At 41.5% G+C, this 21,467-nt stretch overlaps 1 long non-coding RNA gene and 1 pseudogene across 1 annotated transcript in view; one reads left to right on the top strand and one right to left on the bottom strand.

The window, feature by feature from the left end:
- The window catches only part of LOC126210395 (tubulin alpha-1 chain-like), a 65,453-nt pseudogene that overhangs the window by 33,646 nt on the left and 10,340 nt on the right, over positions 1–21,467 (bottom strand).
- LOC126210397 (uncharacterized) overlaps positions 1–21,467 on the top strand; it is a 55,684-nt gene that overhangs the window by 27,311 nt on the left and 6,906 nt on the right. The window contains exon 3 of the long non-coding RNA XR_007540657.1: positions 6,239–6,307. This is a non-coding gene — a long non-coding RNA (uncharacterized LOC126210397). The remainder of the gene's footprint in view (positions 1–6,238; positions 6,308–21,467) is intronic.

The raw sequence follows: 21,467 nt of genomic DNA on the forward strand, positions 1-21,467 counted from the left end.
GAACTATTCCTTATTGCTGTATGTATAGCCTTAAGAGAACTTCAAGTGTATCTTGTCATTCCTTAGTACTTCCGTATCCCACTTCTTTGCATATTGATTCTTCCTGACTAATGTCTTAAACTTCAGCGTACTCTTCATCACTACTATACTGTGACCCAAGTCTATACCTGCTCCTGGCTACACCTTACAATCCAGTGTCTGATTTTGGAATATCTGTCTGACCATGATGTAGTCTAACTGAAATCTTCCCATATCACCCAACCTTTTCGAAGTATACCTCCTCCTCTTGTGATTCTTGAAAAGAGTTTTCACTATTACTAGCTGAAATTAGTCTTTCTCCTCTCTCATTCCTTGTCCCAAGCCCATTTTCTCCTGTAACCTTTTCTTCTACTCCTTCCCTTACAATTGTATTCCAGTCCCCCACGACTATTCGATTTTCATCACCCTTTACATACTGTATTATTTATTATGAATACTTCGTATTCATAATAAATCCTACTCCCTTTACACTATTTTCTGCTGCTGTTAATATTACCCTATACTCATCTGACCAGAAATCCTTGTCTTCTTTCCATTTCTACCATATCTTGATTGAGCCTTTGCATTTCCCTTTTCAGATTTTCTAGTTTCCATACCACATTCAAGCTTCTGACATTTCCACCCCGACTCATAGAATGTTATCCTTTCATTGATTATTCAGTCTTTTTCTCATGGTCACCTCCCCCTTGGCAGTCCCCTCCTGGAGATCCGAATGGGGCACTATTCCAGAACCTTTTTCGAATGGAGAGATCATCATGACACTTTTTCAACTACAGGCCACATGTCATGTGGATATGCGTTACGCGTCTTTAATGCATCTGCATCCTCGTGCTGTTGATCATTGATGATTCTTCCACCTTTAGGGGCAGTTTCCCACCCCTACGACAAGAGTGTGCCCTGAACCTCTGTCCACTCCTCTACCCTCTCTGATAAGGCTGCTGGAAGAGTGAGGGTGATTTCTTATGCCGGAAGTCTTCAACTGCCAGTGCTGATTATTAATCAAAATTTAAGCAGTGGAGGGATTCAAATCTGGGACCAAAGACATTTTGATTACTAGTCAAAGATGCTGCCCCTAGACCACAGGTCTATATATTATGATGTGTTAAATAGGGAAAGTTTAATTATAACCACTCGGTTTACTCCTACGAATTATTTCCCTTGTATAGCCCTCCTGTATATTGCTTCCACATTTCGGCTTTCCCTTCTGCACTTACAAGGAAACATCACCAACTTGACCCCATACTCTAAGGAGAAAAAAGCAGACTTTAAGATATTTCCCCCAGCAGTCAATCCCATGCAGCACCCTACAGGGTGTGATTCTGACAGTATGCTGTTACTACCTTCTGAAAATAAAGCTTGAAAAGTTTTTCGTGCACCGGTTATGTGTCATTTGCTCCACCCCACTGCAGCTGCTTAATGCCTGAGCATGAAGTGGTGTACAACAGAGCGACAGCCAGAGCCCTTCTGTTCACAGGATGTTGAAGGGGGAGGTGGACAAATCTGTCCCTCACGTTTTGAAATCTTTTCAAGAACACATTATTTTACATGAAAAGAGTATGTAATATGTAAAATTCTCGCACAATTGTATCTCTTGAGACATTCTGGTCATGAAACCGTACTTTCTCAAACACTGTCTTTGGAGGAACATCCTTAAGGGGACATTATATGCCCTATGCCACCAATATGAAATTATCAAATTTTGTGACCCATTATCTTGGAAACTTTTCAAGACATCAACTTACAATTTTCCATAATTATTGAATGCACCTTTCTAGATACACTGAAGTAGAGGTATTACTAAAATTGTATTGTGGGGCATGTTATCCATTTCTTTTTTTCAGACACTCAATTTTTGACAGAATTTTGTAAATAGATGAACATAAAAACAAAACAACTCAGGATATTTTAATTATTCTAGTTCCATATGTGTTGAATCTCACACTTGGCATGCTGTGAAAAGTTCATATCTCTACCATCAGTACTTTCTTAGAAAATGGGTCATTTATTGCCAAAAATGTAGTTCAGAGATACTGGGGTATAAACTTTTTTTATTGCAATTTCTTATACAGACTTACATTTCTGCATCTTATATGCACTAGAATTGGCCTGGCCCATAGTCTGTGTCGTCTTCAGTGTCACAACAGCCCAGTGCTTGCCTCCTCCTTTTCTTTCTTGCTTCTTTCTTCATTTGCTGAGCAGCTAACTCTGCTTCACGTACACGAAGCTCATCCTTTAGCTGTATTCTGTCCAAATCTTACCCCTAACTTCTCAAGAACCGTAAGTCTTTCATAGTTCCCACCATTAAAAGTTATTACAGCATCAGACAGTGCTAAGTTTAGAGTCATAAGGCCAACAAACACAGCACCACACAACATTATTGCAAGACTCATTCACATTCTGGATCTTCTCATGTAAACACTTCTTTAGTAGCTTAGGATTTGCCAAATCTCTGTAAATAGGTTTGATTGCCATAATATCATTACTTTTACCACTGTCATCCATTCCTAAAGTTACTTTCCTTTTTTGATGCACTAGGGGCTGGGGTCACTTCAGAAACATTATCGTGGTTTCCTTCACTGTTAGCACACGTATTTTCAAGTACTTCAGAAGAAAATGAAGGTCTCACTTATCTGTTATCTGCAAATTTGTGTTTCTTGAAGTTACTTTTACACTTAGTCATTTTATTTACATATAAAAAGCAATAGAAGTTAGCATACTACATAAATAGCTGATAATCACACTACTTTCAAGAGAAACTTGTATCAGAAACAAAGGACTGATTTGTTTATTCGTAATGCCAACTTTAGAGACATAGCAGAAGGCACGAAACAAAGCAATTCACAGCTTTCTAGACTGTGTAGTTCCCAAGATATGACTGCTCAACTGTGGCAGTATATGCGTAGCCGCAAAATTTGATTGTCACACGTCAACATTCAAAATATTGTTTGAAGGTCTCACAATGGTCTGTATTGTATACCAAAATGTTCAGGAAAATCCTAAGTAGATTATGAAGTAGAAAACAGAAAATGTCAAGGTTCAGCGAATTTCACATACAGTGTCCCCTTAAGTAGTTTTAAGTACCCAGATTGACAGTTTCACGGTTTCCAAGAGTCCCTGCGCTGTACTGACCAGCAGCTTCACCTCCTCCCATGGGCATCATCTCCTTCATCCAATTTACTGTTCCCATCTCCTCACAGCCAAAGACTAGAGACCTCCTGAATTTGGGGACTTGACTTACACTCGCCCTAATCTATTGAAAGAGAGCAAACTGAAATAGCTCCTCCTGCTTGCACAGTGATGTTAACAAGTGGATATCCTTGGTGGATTACCACCATCCTGAAATATGAGACTGCAGCACTGTAAGTCTGTTTCCCTGTTTCCTGTCTCAGCTTTTGCTGGATTCAGTTATCCTGGGAAGTGGGAGTAAGGAACTCCTCTCTCATTCTCTTATTCACTGTTGTGGAAGTGGTACGGATCTGTTTACCCCCTTCACTTGGCACTTTTCTTGGAGACCTTAGGTTCAAGACCCTTTAATTTCCTCTATTCGTTCTTAGGAAGCCATTCTTTGGCTTCCTTTTCTCTTAGTTCTCTTAGAAGTGTCCTCCTCTGTGCCCTAGACAAGGCTTTGATCTTGATCTGGTCCAATTTATTAGAAATCTTTTCCACATCTTGGACTGCTCTGTCCCCCAAACCAGTTTTGAAAAGAACCTACATTGTTTCAGTGCCCGATTTTTGGGTATTTGAAATATCATCAAGTCCCTCACTTTTTAGATTAGTATCTAAAGGACTACAGATTTTAATGGGAAAATGTACTACTGAAAAAATGCATAATTTGGCAATGATTTGATTTTTGTTCGGCAGTGAAAATGTGTAGTTAAAACTGGCACTGTATATCAGACAGTATTTTTTGATGTAATTGTCTTGCTCTTTGTCCCATGTTTGAATGCACACAGGACCTCACCATCAGTAGAAAATCATTTTAACCTGTAAACAAATTCAGAGCAGTGAAAAGATGAAAATCTGGAAGTGTCAAATCAGGGCTGTGAGCAGAATCCACATCCACACTCTTCATACCACGATGAGGTGCATCGCAGAGGGTACGTCCCTTTGTACCAGTTATTAGAATTTCTTCCTGTTCCATTCACATATGGAGTGCAGGAAGAATGATTGTTTGAATGCCTGCACACATGCAGTTATTCTAATCTTATCCTCATGATCCCTATATGAGCAATATGTAGGAGGCTGCAGTATATTCCTCGAGTAATCATTTAAAGCTGGTTCTTGAAACTTTGTGAATAGACTTCTTTTTGGGGTAGTTTACACCTATCTCCAGGAGTCTTACAGTTCAGTTCCTTCGGTATCTCTTTGACATTCTCGCACGGATTAAACAAACCTGTGACCATTCGTGCTGCCCTTCTCTGTATATGTTCAGTATCCCCGTTAGTCCTATTTGGTACCAATATTTTAGAACCAGTCACACGAGTGATACGAGGATTAAATCGGGGAAATTCTCCTAGGTTTTCCTTTGTAAAGGAACATTTGAAAATGGAGTGAAGCATTTCAACTTTTGCTTTTCTACCCTCAGTTTCAGGTCCTGTTTCATTCACTGTGGACTGGACACTAACTTTGGTGCCACTAAGAGCCTTTACATACAACAAGAATTTATTTGGGTTCTGTAAAGATCACTTTACAGTATTCTGCTACGATAGTCATTGAAGGCATCACGCATTGCTCTCTTGACAGCCAAATGCGTTTCATTCAGCATCCCTCTAGCTGTAGTCCTACGCTTTGTTTTACACGTATTATGCTGCAATCTCTGTTTCTTTAGAAATTTCTTTACAGTGACTGTATACCATGGAGATTCCCTACCATTACGAACTGTTCTACTGGATACATATCTATCCAGCGCATGGTGAACTATTCTTTCAAACTTGAGCCTTAGTTCCTTTACATTCTTCCGCCTTGTGCTGAAAGTTTCAAGTTCTTAATTGAGATATGAAACTACTGACTTTTTATCCTGTTTACTTAACACACATATGTTTGGTAATCATTGTTGCCACAACTGTGTCATGGTCATTGATACCAATTTTGATGTGGGCGTTCTCAAAGAGGTGAGGTCTGTTTGTTGCCATTAGGTCACATATATTTTCACCATGAGTGGAGTTCCTAACTACCTTTTCTAGGTAGTTTTCAGGGAAGGAGGAGTGGAGAGCAGAAAGGGAGAGGAGCAGAGGAGTAGAAAAGACTGTTGGATACATTAGCAAAGAGTGGCACATAATGAGGGTGAGAGGACATGAATCGAGAGGAGGTGATGGGACAGAGGGGCAGAAACTGTTGGCTGTAGGACTTCAGGACAGTAGTTACCCTTGGTTGAGACGGATGATTTCTGGAGCCCCACTCGGCGTTGCTGCATCTGCTCAACGTGATACTGTTGCTTTCTGGCCGGAGACAGTGGTCGTGTGTGTGTGTGTGTGTGTGTGAGGGGTGCTTGCTTGTGTGAATGTGTATGTGTATTTTTCTTTTCCTTTCTGAAGAAGGTTTTCGCAAAAACTCAATGTATAACAGCCTTTTCGTTGTGCATGTCAGCATCTCGATGTATCATCGTTAGAATTAGTAGCAATCTAACCTTTCCATAATATTGTTGAAAAATGTACTTAAGATGACATGTGAAAATGAAACACATACAGATGAAGCAGATCATTGTAAAAGTGTGCAATCAATGAAAAATAAAGTACAGCAATTTCAGATCCTACTTCAATGTTTAAATACTACAATAGTGTGCATTACAGGAAACTGGTGTAGGGAGGCAGAAATCCACATATTGGAACATTAACTGTTATTCTAGGACTTCTATAAAGGGTGAGGGATCATTCATTTATATCTAAAAATTATCCCAGTTTAAAGAAAGTGATAAGCTTACTACAGTTAGTGCTGATGAATAGCTTAAAGTATCAGGCACTGAGCTAAGAGAGATTTGCATTTAGAAAAATATTAATCATTCTTTGAGTATATCAATCCTGGTGGTAGTATTCATACATTTTTATATGTGTTAACTGAAGTTCTAGACAAAGAGCCAACTCACAAACTAAAATGTTATATACAGAAATGTATAATTGGCAGATTTATCCCCCCCCCCCCCCCCCCAAAAAAAAAAAAGGTCGTGTGTGTCTGGGGTCTCATTGAGTTTTCTTACTGGCAGATATTAACTGAACCCAGCCAGCAACCATGTGAAGAAGATGAACACATCATCATTAAAGAAGAAAATATTGTAAGTATTGCGAGCTATTTCTTCCTGTATTTTATGTGGAGTTTTTAATTAAATAGTGTATATTACACAAATATTTGGCTTTTACATTGCGCAAGTGTTAAAAGAGGGAAAATACACATTTATGGAATATAAATATATGAGGATTAAAAAGAAAGATTTAACTGGTTTTAAGACTTTTCCTCTTTAGCCGCAGCAGACAACAACAGTGTTGGCACACACAGCTTGTAGATGGTTCAGGTGGTAGTTGCATAAAATAACATTACTCTCCATCTAATGTAATTCTTAGGCCAGTCATAATATCCTGGGAATGAAGCACACAATTCCTGAAAGATCATATGAGCTCGTACTGGTACCAGGGCTCCCACATATTTCGAGCTGTTGCTTCTGATGTCACGTATACACTCTGCTCCACACAGATGAGTCCGTACATTATGACCAGCTGCTTCATAGCATATTACTCCCCCTTTGGAATGCAGTAAGCAGCAAGCTTGTGTGGCATGGATCCAACAGGTCATTGGTAGGTGTCTGAAGGTATGAACCACCAGATGTCTGCACACAGGTCGTGCAGTTCCATTAATTACTAGCTGTTGGTTTATGAGTGTGAAGATTGCACCTGATAGTGTCCCATATATGTCCCACCAGATTCCGATTAAATGAAGTTGGTGCCAACACATCAGTGATAGTTCAGTGGCTTGCTCCTGACCGTGTCACATGGACAATTATCCTATTTAAAGATGCCACCCCGATTGACAAAGACATCACACTTGCAAGGATGCAGTTGGTCCATAATGAGGTTCACATCATCCACAGCTGTGTGTGTGCCTTCAATTACTACCACAAGCATCACAAAATCCTTGGTGAATGTTCCCACTGACCAGATACTGCCATCACCTGACACAACCATCAATCCGATATAACAAGAAACACGATTCGTGTGATCAGCCGACATATGTCCATTGATCCGTGGTCCTCACTTGATGATCCAGAGCCTACTGGAATCACAATTGATGATGTCATTGTGTCAACATGGGAACATGCAGTGGTCATATGCTGCAGATCAACATGCTCAATAGTATGAGCTGAACAGTATGCTCTAAACCACTTGTGCCCATGACAACACTGTACTCTTGTCATCTGGTTTGCCATAGATCACTGGCTATTCTAGAATTAAATTTTTACTCTGCAGCAGAGTGTATGTGCTGATATGAAACTTCCTGGCAGATTAAAACTGTGTGCAGGACCAAGATTCAAACACAGGACCTTTACCTTTCATGAGCAAGTGCTCTTCCAATTGAGCTAATCAAGCACGACTGATGACCCATCCTAAAAGCTTTACTTCCACCAGTACAGTCGGAGAAGTGAGGAAGACTCGAAACTACATATTCTACGATGAGGTGTGGATGTCCAACTCCTCGTTGCCGTCTCATGGTTTCACCGTAGTTCAGCCACTTTCCATAGTTACTCATGGCAGCAAAATGTGAACATTCTGCCAGAATCACTATTTCCAAGACACTTATTCCTAAGCATCAGGCTATAACAATTTCCTCTTTGTCAAAGCTGCTTATGTTAGTGAATTTCCCCAGTTATGGACCGTGTCATGGCTAGAATGACACCTCGTTCCTCTCTGCTAAACTTAAATATTTTCCTTAACATGTACACTACACTACACTACAAGCCAACATCCAATGTTGGTGGGAGGAGGAGGGGGGGGGGGCAGTTGTCATAATGTTTTGGCATATATGAGTTAGAATCATATTGATTTTGTCATTGAATTTAGCTTTGGCAGTATAATTGGTCTGTTGATTTCATAATCATGAAATATTTGCCTTTTTAGTAAGTTATTTCTTTATGACACCAACCTTTCATACTTGTTCATTAATGAGCAACAATCAGTGCTCAACTAATTAAAAGATATACACAGTTACACCTCATAATTTGCAGACTATGGACATAGAACAAGAAACATTGATTGTATTTCACTATGGGCTTCAAGACAATCCAGTGAAGACAGGAGCTACAGTGTGACATCTGTATTTTTGCAACGAGATTAGCATCTGCTCCATATGAATGTCACTGCCCTCTGTAGTGTATTAGTTTCTGATATAAGAGTAACAAAAAGCAAGTACCAATTTGTGTACTAAATAACACACACAGTTTGGGAGTAACTGTTACATGCACATGAGACCATGCCTCTCTCAGCTATAGGTAATGTTGGCACATATGTAACATAAGTTTTTATGCAAGTTTTTATACCATCATGACATATAGTTACAGCTGTGAACATCCATCTACAGCCATATTGTTCGTATCTCTGTGGTATGACTTGACAGTGATTAATTCTTCACAGAGAAACTGTCCCAATTCCTATAGAGGTGCTGGACCATAATAACGAACCTGTAATTGTGCTCCAAGGCAGACCACAGAAGCTGGATACATTGGGTGTTCCAAAACTATTCATTCAAATTAATACCGTAGATAGAGACCATCAAAACCAAAGAAATTTAACTGTGGTATATATGGTCTCTGACATTAATTTCTGATGCTGGGGGCTATTTATGCAGAAGGTAGTTTAGCATGCTTATTACAGTAGTGGCATTCACAGAAACTACTAGGATGCACAATCATTAGCCTGTACGCACACATTATATCATCGGGCCATCGACTGTTGTGTCTGTTAGAAGATTCCTGGCATGTTCACAACGGTACCAGAAGCAACGGCAATTCCAGCAAAGAGATCTTCATCTGCGCCCACAGCTGTTTCAAACACCTGGTGCTTCATATGCTTTCAGAGGAAGAAATCTGGACATACGAGGTCAGGCAACATAGGTGGCCAAGCAGTGGGGCCACCTTGGTCTGTCCATAGATTTCCTAAGATTACTCTCACAAGGCCATAACCTTTTTGGTGCTCAGAATTTGTCTTGATTTTTTTTTGGTTTTGCTATGGTTTGTGAATGTGAAACCCAAGTCTCACCACCAGTAACAAAGTATTTCAAAAACACCTCACCATCCTTGTCATACCAAGCGAGGAAAGTCAGTGCAGACCCCTGGTGCTTCTTATGCTTCCAGAGGAAGAAATCCAGACACACGAGGTCAGGAAACCCACCTGACACACAGACTTCTCTGTATCCAGTTCACCATAACAATTGGATAAGGAACTGATCATGAAATTTCAGGAAAGCATAAGCTCATTTCATTAATTTTGAAATGTCTCTTCTGTTGAAATTTTTACTCAGTTCTTGATTTTAGTTTTGTCAGTCACAACTGAAGGTCACCATGAACGTGATAAACATTTCCATAAATTTCAGTTATCTGTCAGTACATTTTGATCGAACAATTTTTTCGTTCAGAAACCATATTACAGTATGAACCTCTCATTTATCTGGTTCATTATTTTTGTCACATTTTTAAAAATCAGACAAATAGACAATAAACAAATGTTCCTGGTCATTGTTAGCATCGTACTGGCACTGATGATTCTCCCCCACTGACAGTAGCAGTGGGGGAGGGGGGGGGGGATTGTTGTGCAATTTCTAAGATCTCAAAATTTTTTGCTTTTGTAATAATCCTCATATATTATGTAGAGTTGTGGTGATGCAGCAATAGCACTCCTGTATCATAAACAGTGTCTGCAAGCAATGGGCCAGTCTAATTCTGAAGCCAGAGTTAAATTGTTTCAATGTGTTATCCAGCATGAACGGCTCATGATGAGGCCTCTTTTAGCTGTGTTGGTTTCATCAACTGCCATTGGAGCCATCTGTGGGGTGATGGAATTCACAAGTCGCACTTGTGTCAGAACAGTAGCCCGATTACATGCATTGAGACTGAGACTGGCACTCACCACTATGGCCAGTTGCTTTGGGCTTAAGTCGTTGCTGTAAGGTGTAAGTTGTTTATAATAATGAAAAACAATGTGTTTATTTCTGATGATTAAGTCTTATCTCAAAGTACTCAGTCTACAGTGCTCGACCGTGCATGTTATATTGATGCCACCGATTTGAAATCTGCTCCTTTCACCACTTGTGAATGTTATATTGTTCTATATCCTCTTCAAAAGTTTCTTAAATTGATCACAATCTACTGAGTGGAACTGTGGAATGAAATGACAATACTGAATTACCATTTTGTGTGGCTTCATGTTGTTGCTGTTCTTATGGGTATTGGTCCAAATACTGATGTGATGTAGCTCTGTGTGCTAGCCCACCCTTTGCAGGCCTTTTCATCTCTACATTACTACTGCAGCCTCCATCTATTTGATGTGTCTAACAGTAGTCAAGTCTTGATCTTCCTTAAAAAATTTTACCTCCACACTTCCCTCCCGTTGTAAGCCTCACTTCAGGGCACAACATATATTGAAAATAAATAACTTCAGTAAATTGTCATTTGGTCCATGAATCAAACATTAAGAGTTTTGGGTGAAATATTAATCTTATCCACAAATAGAAATTGTCCTGAGGTCATTCCCAAGCAGTAGAATAAAGCCCAAACACAAGTATTTCATAATCAGAGTTCCCAATAGGCAAGCACTAATCACACAAGTAAACAGTCAGAGCATTGCAGAGTCCAAAGCCACAGGTCAAATGAGGTGGACAGCACTACCGTGTTACCTTGTACTTGTACAGAAAAAGATTTCATCTGAATGAGGCAAGAGATCAGAATCATTGCATGATCAGTAATGGTTTGCTTGACATCTCAGAACGCCCAAGTTTCCTGACCATCACCAACAGTGAAGCCTAATGACTGTAGGAAATGGGGACTTGTTGTTTTTGTAATTGATACAATTGAGTCCCACCCCATGAACCATGGACCTTACCGTTGGTGGGGAGGCTTGCGTGCCTTAGCGATACAGATGGTCGTACCGTAGGTGCTACCACAACGGAGGGGTATCTGTTGAGAGGCCAGACAAAAGTATGGTTCCTGAAGAGGGGCAGCAGCATTTTTAGTAGGTGCAGGGGCAACAGTCTGGATGATTGACTGATCTGGCCTTGTAACACTAACCAAAACGACCTTGCAACACTAACCAAAACAGCCTTGCTGTGCTGGTACTGCGAACGGCTGAAAGCAAGGGGAAACTACAGCCATAATTTTTCCCGAGGGCATGCAGCTTTACTGTATGGTTAAATGATGATGACGTACTCTTGGGTAAAATATTCCGGAAGTAAAATAGTCCCCCATTCGGATCTCCGGGCGGGGACTACTCAAGAGGACGTCGTTATCAGGAGAAAGAAAACTGGCGTTCTACGGATCGGAGCGTGGAATGTCAGATCCCTTAATCGGGCAGGTAGGTTAGTAAATTTAAAAAGGGAAATGGATAGGTTAAAGTTAGATATAGTGGGAATTAGTGAAGTTCGGTGGCAGGAGGAACAAGACTTCTGGTCAGGTGAATACAGGGTTATAAATACAAAATCAAATAGGGGTAATGCAGGAGTAGGTTTAATAATGAAAAAAAAAAAAAAATAGGACTGCGGGTAAGCTACTACCAACAGCATAGTGAACGCATTATTGTGGCCAAGATAGACACAAAGCCCATGCCTACTACAGTAGTACAAGTTTATATGCCAACTACCTCTGCAGATGATGAAGAAATTGATGAAATGTGTGATGAGATAAAAGAAATTATTCAGGTAGTGAAGGGAGACGAAAATTTAATAGTCATGGGTGACTGGAATTCGAGAGTAGGAAAAGGGAGAGAAGGAAACATAGTGGGTGAATATGGATTGGGGGAGAGAAATGAAAGAGGAAGCCGTCTGGTAAAATTTTGCACAGAGCATAACTTAATCATAGCTAACACTTGATTCAAGAATCATAAAAGAAGGTTGTATACATGGAAGAATCCTGGAGATACTAGAAGGTATCAGATAGATTATATAATGGTAAGACAGAGATTTAGGAACAAGGTTTTAAATTGTAAGACATTTCCAGGGGCAGATGTGGACTCTGACAACAATCTATTGGTTATGAACTGTTGATTAAAACTGAATAAACTGCAAAAAGGTGGGAATTTAAGGAGATGGGACATGGATAAACTGACTAAACCAGAGGTTGTACAGAGTTTCAGGGAGAGCATAAGGGAACAATTGACAGGAATGGGGGAAAGAAATACAGTAGAAGAAGAATGGGTACCTCTGAGGGATGAAATAGTGAAGGCAGCAGAGGATCAAGTAGGTAAAAAGACGAGGGCTAATAGAAGTCCTTGGGTAACAGAAGAAATATTGAATTTAATTGATGAAAGGAGAAAATATAAAAATGCATTAAATGAAGCAGGCAAAAGGGAATACAAACGTCTCAAAAATGATATCGACAGGAAGTGCAAAATGGCTTAGCAGGGATGGCTAGAGGACAAATGTAAGGATGTAGAGGCTTATCTCACTAGGGGTAAGATAGGTACTGCCTACAGGAAAATTAAAGAGACCTTTGGAGAAAAGAGAACCACTTGTATGAATATCAAGAGCTCAGATGGAAACCCAGTTCTAAGCAAAGAAGGGAAAGCAGAAAGGTGGAAGGAGTATATAGAGGGTCTGTACAAGGGCGATGTACTTGAGGACAATATTATGGAAATGGAAGAGAATGTAGATGAAGAGGAAATGGGAGATAAGATACTGCGTGAAGAGTTTGACACAGCACTGAAAGACCTGAGTCGAAACAAGGCCCCGGGAGTAGACAACATTCCATTGGAACTACTGACGGCCTTGGGAGAGCCAGTCCAAACAAAACTCTACCATCTGGTGAGCAAGATGTATGAGACAGGCGAAATACCCTCAGACTTCAAGAAGAATATAATAATTCCAATCCCAAAGAAAGCAGGTCTTGACAGATGTGAAATTTACCGAACTATCAGTTTAATAGTCACAGCTGCAAAATACTAACGTGAATTCTTTATAGACGAATGGAAAAACTGGTAGACCTCGGCGAAGATCAGTTTGGATTCCGCAGAAATGTTGGAACACGTGAGGCAATACTGACCCTACGACTTATCTTAGAAAATAGATTAAGGAAAGGCAAACCTACATTTCTAGCATTTGTGGACTTAGAGAAAGCTTTTGACAATGTTGACTGGAATACTCTCTTTCAAATTCTAAAGGTGGCAGGGGTAAAATACAGGGAGCGAAAGGTTATTTACAATTTGTACAGAAATCAGATGGCAGTTATAAGAGTCGAGGGGCATGAAAGGGAAGCAGTGGTTGGGAAGGGAGCAAGACAGGGTTGTAGCCTCTCCCTGGTGTTATTCAATTTGTATATTGAGCAAGCAGTAAAGGAAACAAAAGAAAAATTTGGAGTATGTATTAAAATCCATGGAGAAGAAATAGAAACTTTGAGGTTCGCCGATGACATTGTAATCCTGTCAGAGACAGCAAAGGACTTGGAAGAGCAGTTCAAGGGAATGGACAGTGTCTTGAAAGGAGGATATAAGATGAACATCAACAAAAGCAAAATGAGGATAATGGAATGTAGTCGAATTAAATTGGGTGATGCTGAGGGAATTAGATTAGGAAATGAGACACTTAAAGTAGTAAAGGAGTTTTGCTATTTGGGGAGCAAAATAACTGATGATGGTCGAAGTAGAGAGGATATAAAATATAGACTGGCAATGGTATGGAAAGCGTTTCTGAAGAAGAGAAATTTGTTGACATCGAGTATAGATTTAAGTGTCAGGAAGTCATTTCTGAAAGTATTTGTATGGAGTGTAACCATGTATGGAAGTGAAACATGGACAATAAATAGTTTGGACAAGAAGAGAATAGAAGCTTTCAAAATGTGGTGCTACAGAAGAATGCTGAAGATAAGATAGGTAGATCACATAACTAATGAGGAGGTATTGAATAGAATTGGGGAGAAGAGGAGTTTGTGGCACAACTTGACAAGAAGGAGGGACCGGTTGGTAGGACATGTTCTGAGGCATCAAGGGATCACAAATTTAGCATTGGAGGGCAGCGTGGTGGGTAAAAATCGTAGAGGAAGACCAAGAGATGAATACACTAAGCAGATTTAGAAGGATATAGGTTGCAGTAAGTACTGGGAGATGAAGAAGCTTGCACAGGATAGAGTAGCATGGAGAGCTGCATCAAACCAGTCTCAGGACTGAAGACAACAACAACAATTGAGTCCTGATAAAATCTGTAATGCCTAATGGAATAGCACTGACTTTGCAAAATCCAGGATTTGCTGTAGGTTTTAAGACAATAAAGGCTGGAAATTCAACTGTTTTCCCCAAAACACGTTCAAAGAGTTGTGCGAGTTGTGTATGAAATTTCTCAATGGCAGCACAAGGAACCTCCCAGCTGAGGAAACATAGTACTGTAGTACTGCATGATGTAATGAAAATCCAAAATCAGAAAATGCATTGGAGACCGAGTATAGTCTCGGTTGACAGGTAAAAAAAAAAAAAAGAGGGGGGGGGGGGGTCACAGAGCTGTTTTGCACTGTAGCCTGTAACAAAATGTTATGTGAGACCAGCACCACATCACTGGGAATGTTATAAATTTTCATCAGCTAGATTTGCTGCCTGGTGCCTCCTGTGCTGTGGGATAATTACACAGTGTGACCTTCATGTAAAGGTTTATGTAAGCACTTCACAACACTTGTCCTCATAATGTGGACATTCCTACCTGCGATGCAAGAAATAACCATCAGGGCAATTGGGAAACAGTGTATCATTGTGAACAAAACCTGGTACTACCTTGGGATTGTGGAGAATGTGTCAGATTGGCCACCACTGCCTAAATTATTTACCATCTTACAATCTGATACTATAACTCACTGCATTACATTACTATGCCTCTGGGCCACATACAAAATGTCAAACCCTGCATAAAACATTTGTTGTGACACTTGCGCGATTTCAAATGCACGAGAAGTTTGTGGCACTTTAGCTAGAGAGTGGTAAGACTGTTGTAAGGCTTGTATGTGAACCTCTTTATCCGAGGCTACGTGGCTCACTAAGTCACTAATTAAACTATCTGTTTATGATTTACCATATTCAGGCGTGAAGTTCCATTTTCAATTCAGTCCCTAAAATTTCCCAATCCAAGCTGTGTAACATACAATGTTGGACTTCTGATGTTGTAAGAATTCTAGCCTTGCCACCACCACATGTATTTTGTTGGAAAAATGCTCAGACAATAAAGAGAATATGTCAGACTATGGTAACACTAAAAGATCAGACAATGGGGCTAACTTTTCAGCCAAGGAATATGATTGAGGATTCGCAGGCAGCAGAGAGACCTGTCTGTGATGCAGACATTTAATGTCGCTTGCCTCGAAAAGTACCACAAAGCTTTCTTGAGGTATTTACCATTATTGTTGAACGTTGTTAAATGACTGAAATGTGAGTGTGGCTGGGAACATCTGTGACTACTGCGGCTGCTGTTGTCGTTCATTTAAGTGCTGCTGCTGTTCCTGTAAACAAAATAAGTGCTTGGTCAACCTGTGGTGATGTTACTGTCGTTAGTTTAGCTGTTGCTGTCAAAGTTCAAGAAATGTGGCATCCATTTAGCACTTGTTGAAACAAAACTGTGATCACCTTGCCGTCAATGTTGTAAGGCTCACATCAAGCAACAACGTTTATTGAATATAAATAACTTAGATAACGATGATGTAAATTGTCAGTTGGTCTGTGAACCAGATGGTAATAGTTCTTGGTAAAATATTCATCTGAATCACACACAGAAATTATTCTTAGATCATTCCGGAGAAGTAGAATAAAGTCAGTTGTATAACATGTGTTTCGTAATCAAAGTTCCAGTAGGCAGACCACAAGTTCCTGATTTATCACACTAAATACACAGTAAACAGTTGGAACATTGCACAGGCAGAGGGGAGTTGGAATACAGCAAATGAGGCAAGAATACAGTATTGGCATTTTTCCTGTTGCAGTTGCCCTCACCAGATGTGTGAGATCTGAACTTCGGGGGCATTACTAAACATAGTTTACCAAACTCATAATTTCGTGATGCTTCAAGATGTGCCCTATGAGCCATTCCTTAGTTCAGCCATGTTGTGCCACAAAAATTCTTTTTTCCCCTCAATTCGATTCAGTACCACCTCAGTAGTTATTTGATCTGCCCACCTAATCTTCAGCATTCTTCTGAAGCACCAAATTGCATAAACTTCTATTCCCTTCTAGTCTGAACAGCTAGACGTCCATGGGTGACTTCCATATAATGCTAAATTCAAGGCTGATACTTTTGGAAAACGTATCTTAACACTTTTGGACAATGTAAAGTAATTGGATGGGTAAAAAAATGTACTCACGATTTGGCAGCAGGAGAACACACAGCAAGTCTTCCCTAACCCGGTGTTATAGGTGACTTTTCCAAACTCTTCCCCTTTTTCTAAACCTCTCCATTCCTTTTTTTTAAATTCTTTATTTATGCGTGTCTTCTTCTGCCAATGTTTGGCAAGTAGATTTTTTTATCTATACAATTACTTTTTGACACTTTAATTTATACACGATATAACAAATTCCTCTTTTTCAGAACCATTTCTTTTCTTGCTAGGGCCAGGTTGCAGTTCTCTCTACTTCAGCCATGTACAGTTATTTTGCTGCCAGAATAAAAAGAAACACATATACTCTTTTCAGTGTTCCATTACCCTCAGCATCAGGTGGTTTATAATGGGTGATCAAAAAGTTTTTGTCCGAAAACCATTACACTGTCCAGAACCAGTATTCCAATTGTGCAAAATCATTGTGGGCATTGAGGCAATCATCCAAGCAATGCACCAGCTTGTAGATACCCATTTAGTAAAACACAGTTGGAACATTGCACAGGCAGAGGGGAGTTGGAATACAGCAAATGAGGCAAGAATACAGTATTGGCGTTTTTCCTGTTGCAGTTGCCCTCACCAGATGTGTGAGATCTGAACTTCGGGGGCATTACTATACATAGTTTAGAGGTCCGTAACAGCCTGCTGCACATCATTGTGCGACAGAAATTGTTGACCCTTCACAGCCTCTTTTAAGTGACGGAAGGCATATTAATCACATGGGGAAAGATCAGGACTATCGAGCTGGTGCTCATGTGTCTCCCATTTGAGTTGGCATAACTTCCGTCTTAAGATATTTGTGATCTGAGCTCACGCATTATCACGAAGCAGCAGCACCAGCTGTCATACCGTTCCACAATAGTGCTTTTTGACAGATATGCTGTCCCATACACATTCTTCATTCTCCGGTTCTCTGGTGTTTGTTCTTTGACAGCTAAGAAAAGAATTACAGCAACTTGGTCCTGTTTGGACACATTTGGTAAGAACGTTGTCATATTTGATGTTTTCACATTTACCACACACATGTCAGAAGGACACAAATGCCACACTAATTCCCTGCCTGTAGGTCAGTGCTTGTATATCCTCATTAGAGTCACACTTTGTTGCACGTATGTTGCAGCAACACCCTCAGATGGAATCTGTTTGAGCACCCCTTATAATTTGAATACATCCCATTGTCCTTGACTTCCTTTGGTTGATGTTCATCTTATAACCTCTTTTTGAGGCATTAAACCTTGTTCCGATATTACGGTTGACAACCTTTCAGTCATTCTCGAGGTAAGGTGCTCGCAAAATTAAAGTGCCGTACATTGTGGAGTAAACACACGCATGTCAGAGATAACACTGTCGGTAATGAGTGTTAGTCATAGATAAAACTTTATGCCTCTAAGAATAAGACAAAGCAAGTATGGTATCTAAAATGATTGACATTTACACCGATAGTGAGTAATGTAGATGCACCTACTTATTGGTTGGCCAAGTATTTAACCTCGTTGTTGAGACCTTTTGAAGGTAAATGTGAACATCAGCAGATTTTATAAGATTAAAAATCTTGTTTTTTGTGATGGCATGGGAACAGGATACGATTATCGGTTGAATGCAATAACTATCCCCATTAAATTCCACATAGAGATATATTTCACAGTAAGTCATATATGTGTACACAGCTTGTGATACAGAACAGAACTAAAAACTAACATGGTGGCTCGGCAGAGCAATCAGAGTCCAAAGATAATGTTAATTGTGGTCGATACGACCTATTGATGCCACACAGATGGTGATGCCAGTCGGGCAGCTGAACCTGCCAATAAATGAGGAGACGAAACCCTTGGCCACAGTTTCAGCAGTTGTGTTGGGTAAAGGAACAGCTTCCACCCCATGAGACATGCAGTCGGTTGTGGAGAGAATATATCTGTGGCCCTCCGACGGTGGTAGTGGACCTATAAGGTCAATATGTAAATGACGAAATCGTCCTTGTGGAATGTCAAACATGCCTAGTGGAGGGGTGGTGTGGTGGCCGATTTTGTTGCATAGCCAGGAGACGCAGCTGCGTGCTCAGTTCTGGCAGACCCGTACAATATTTTTCCAAACGAAATGCTCGGATACGGGCCACGTAGTGGCGCAGACGCCAGGGTGAGCAAGGTCACACAAGGCGTCGAAAGCTTGCCTGCGCAATGTGGGCGGGAGCAACTGCCGCAGGGTGCCAGTAGAAGAATTTCACTACACCTCATCCAAAACAGTGGGAAACTTGGCTTTGGTAAACACGAGATGTTTGAGGATCCGTGAGGAGAGCTAGAGATTCCTTGACAGAGGCCTGGAGAGCGGCCAGGTTGGATAAGTCGATGATGCGTGAGACAGTATTGATACGCGAGAAAAAATCAGAGGGGATGTTTTCTGTACCTTTGATGTAGTAGACGTGTGTTGTGAATTGAGAGACTAAATCAAAGTGGTGGAAACGCCGAGTGGGTTGGTCCTCGGGACGGTTGCAGAAAGCATCTGCTAGTGTTTGTGATCGGTGAGGATGAAGACAAAGCGGCCCCCAACATCGGGGTGAAAGTGTTTGACGGCTTCGTAGACCGCCAGAAGTTCCCTATCAAAAGCGGAATATCTCTTCTGAGCTGTTGACACTTTTCTAGAGAAGAAATGAAGGGGAGAAACTGTGTCGCTCTTGCGTTGCTGTTGTACTGTCCCCACAGCGATGTCGCTGGCGTCCGTAGTGATGAACAACTCGGCCAACGGGTCAGAATGGGCAAGTGTCATGGCATGAGGTAAGAAAGTTTTTAGAGCCTTGAGGGCCTACAGCATAGGCTCAGTTCAGCAAACTGGTTTAAGGCCTGAAGTCTGTTTGCCCAACAACAAGTCTGTCAGTGGGGCCTGCATGGCGGCAGCAGAAGGCAGATGCCGATGGTGGTAATTTATTGTACACAAGAAACGTCAGAGTTCTTTGTAAGTAGCCGGAGGCGGCAGTGACGTGATGACCTGCATGCGGGATTCTGGAGGCTGTATTCCATCTGTGGAGATGGTGTAACCCAAAAATGTGACAGAGGACTGGTGCAATTGGAATTTGTTCTTGTTGACCTCGACACTGTTGGAGTTCAAGCTCTGGAGAACCTTGTATAAATGATTTTCGTGTTCCTCAGCCGAGTTGCTGAAAATGAGTGTCAGCCAGATATGCAAAGTAAAACTCGAACTGTCATAAGATTGAGTCGATGAAATGTTGCCATGTTTGTGCCACATTTTTCAGGCCGGACGGTATGAAGTTGTATTGGAACAAACCGAGCAGCATGATAATAGCTGTCAATGGTATGTCTTCAGGCACAACAGGAATGTCGTGATAGGCACTTTTACAGTCCATCACACTGAAGACTGTGGCACCTGATAACATACGAGTGAAATTGTTTATGTTCAGCACGGGGTAATTTCCCATGACGGTACGAGCGTTTAAGCGTCTGTAATCACCGCACATTCGAAAAGAACTGTCGTGTTTGGGGACGAATCGGTGAAGACCAGTTGCTGTCCAACGGTTGTAGAATACCTGCCTCCAAAAGTTTGTTAATTTGCTGCCGTGCCGCGTGCAATTTAATGGGGTTGAGGCATCTAACCCTGTGCCTAATAGGAGGGCTGGCAGTGGTAATTATCTCGTGTGTCATTCCGTCAGTGACAGAAGAAACTGAGAACTCCACACGAGACTGAGTAACATCCTGACGTGAAGTTTTTGGACGAGTGGGGCACGACGAGGTGTAACCATTAGCGCGGATGGGAAAATTCAGCTCGAAAGTCACATGTCTATTACGTGAGCACAGTGTGCACTTGTTTGGAGAGGTCGGATGCACGTGCAGCACGGAGCGGGTCAGGATGCACAGCGACTGTCTGTTGTCAGTCTTGCCTCGGGTAACTGGCACAGACGAGAGAGGTGTTGGGGTCACGCAGGGAACAGCGGTGACCGCCGAGTCGTGTGGTTGGCGCGCGAGAGAAGGGGAATGTTTATCAACACGCGGGGCAGCTGCCTGCGCGGTGGACGTGCTCGTATCGCACGCACGACTGTCATTAGACACACTGTTTGAAACACGTGGCACTGAATGTGGTGAGTGCCTCGGGGGTGCGGTGTCTACCGGACGCGAATTGTCACAGGCAATTAATGTTTTTAGTCTAACCTGCTGAGTGTCCGAGCTGGTGTCTGCTGGGGAAACAAGGTTATGTGGCGGCACTGTGTACTGCAGTTTCAGCAGTGAGGTACGAGCCGCGACGAGCTCGTTGTAAGTGTGTGATATTCATTGTTTCAGCTCGTCGTTTTCCTGGCTGAGTTGTGCCGCCAAGTCGTATTCTGAAAGTAGGTTAGTGACGCAGGTCACAGTGTTGCCCGTGAGGGCAGAGCACTCGTGTACTAACTCACATGTTGCGAGAGAAACAGAACTTGGAGCATAAGTGCGGGAGCACAGTATTTGAATGTTAGTGGGATGGTGTAGCACCGAGCCCTGAACCGTGTTCGGAGAGAGTTTGTAATGGGACAAAAAATCCATACCGAGAATTGGTTCACCAATGTCGGCAATGTAGAAAGTCCACGGAAAACACAGAGAAGGAGATAGGTGCACCGTAACTTTGACAGAGCCTGAGGTTCGTAATGTTGATTTGTTGACAGCTCCCAGAAGTGACCTCGTCGGTGAAAAGACGGGGGGAGCCATCGATGTAGGTATGATAGACTTATCAGCACCGGTGTCGACTAGGAAAACGAGCCGTGACGAAATGTCGGTCACGTATAAATGACTGCTCGGCCGGGCTACGAGTGGACGGAGTGCAATGTATGGGGACACCTGTGAGGTTCCCTGCAGGACTCGGCATCTTTCAGGTCCTACGGTCGGCTTTGGTGCTGACAAGGTAACCGGCACTTCTTAGGATTATC

The sequence above is a fragment of the Schistocerca nitens genome, chromosome 10 (assembly GCF_023898315.1).
Source record: "Schistocerca nitens isolate TAMUIC-IGC-003100 chromosome 10, iqSchNite1.1, whole genome shotgun sequence".
Classification (NCBI taxonomy): Eukaryota; Metazoa; Arthropoda; class Insecta; order Orthoptera; family Acrididae; genus Schistocerca; species Schistocerca nitens.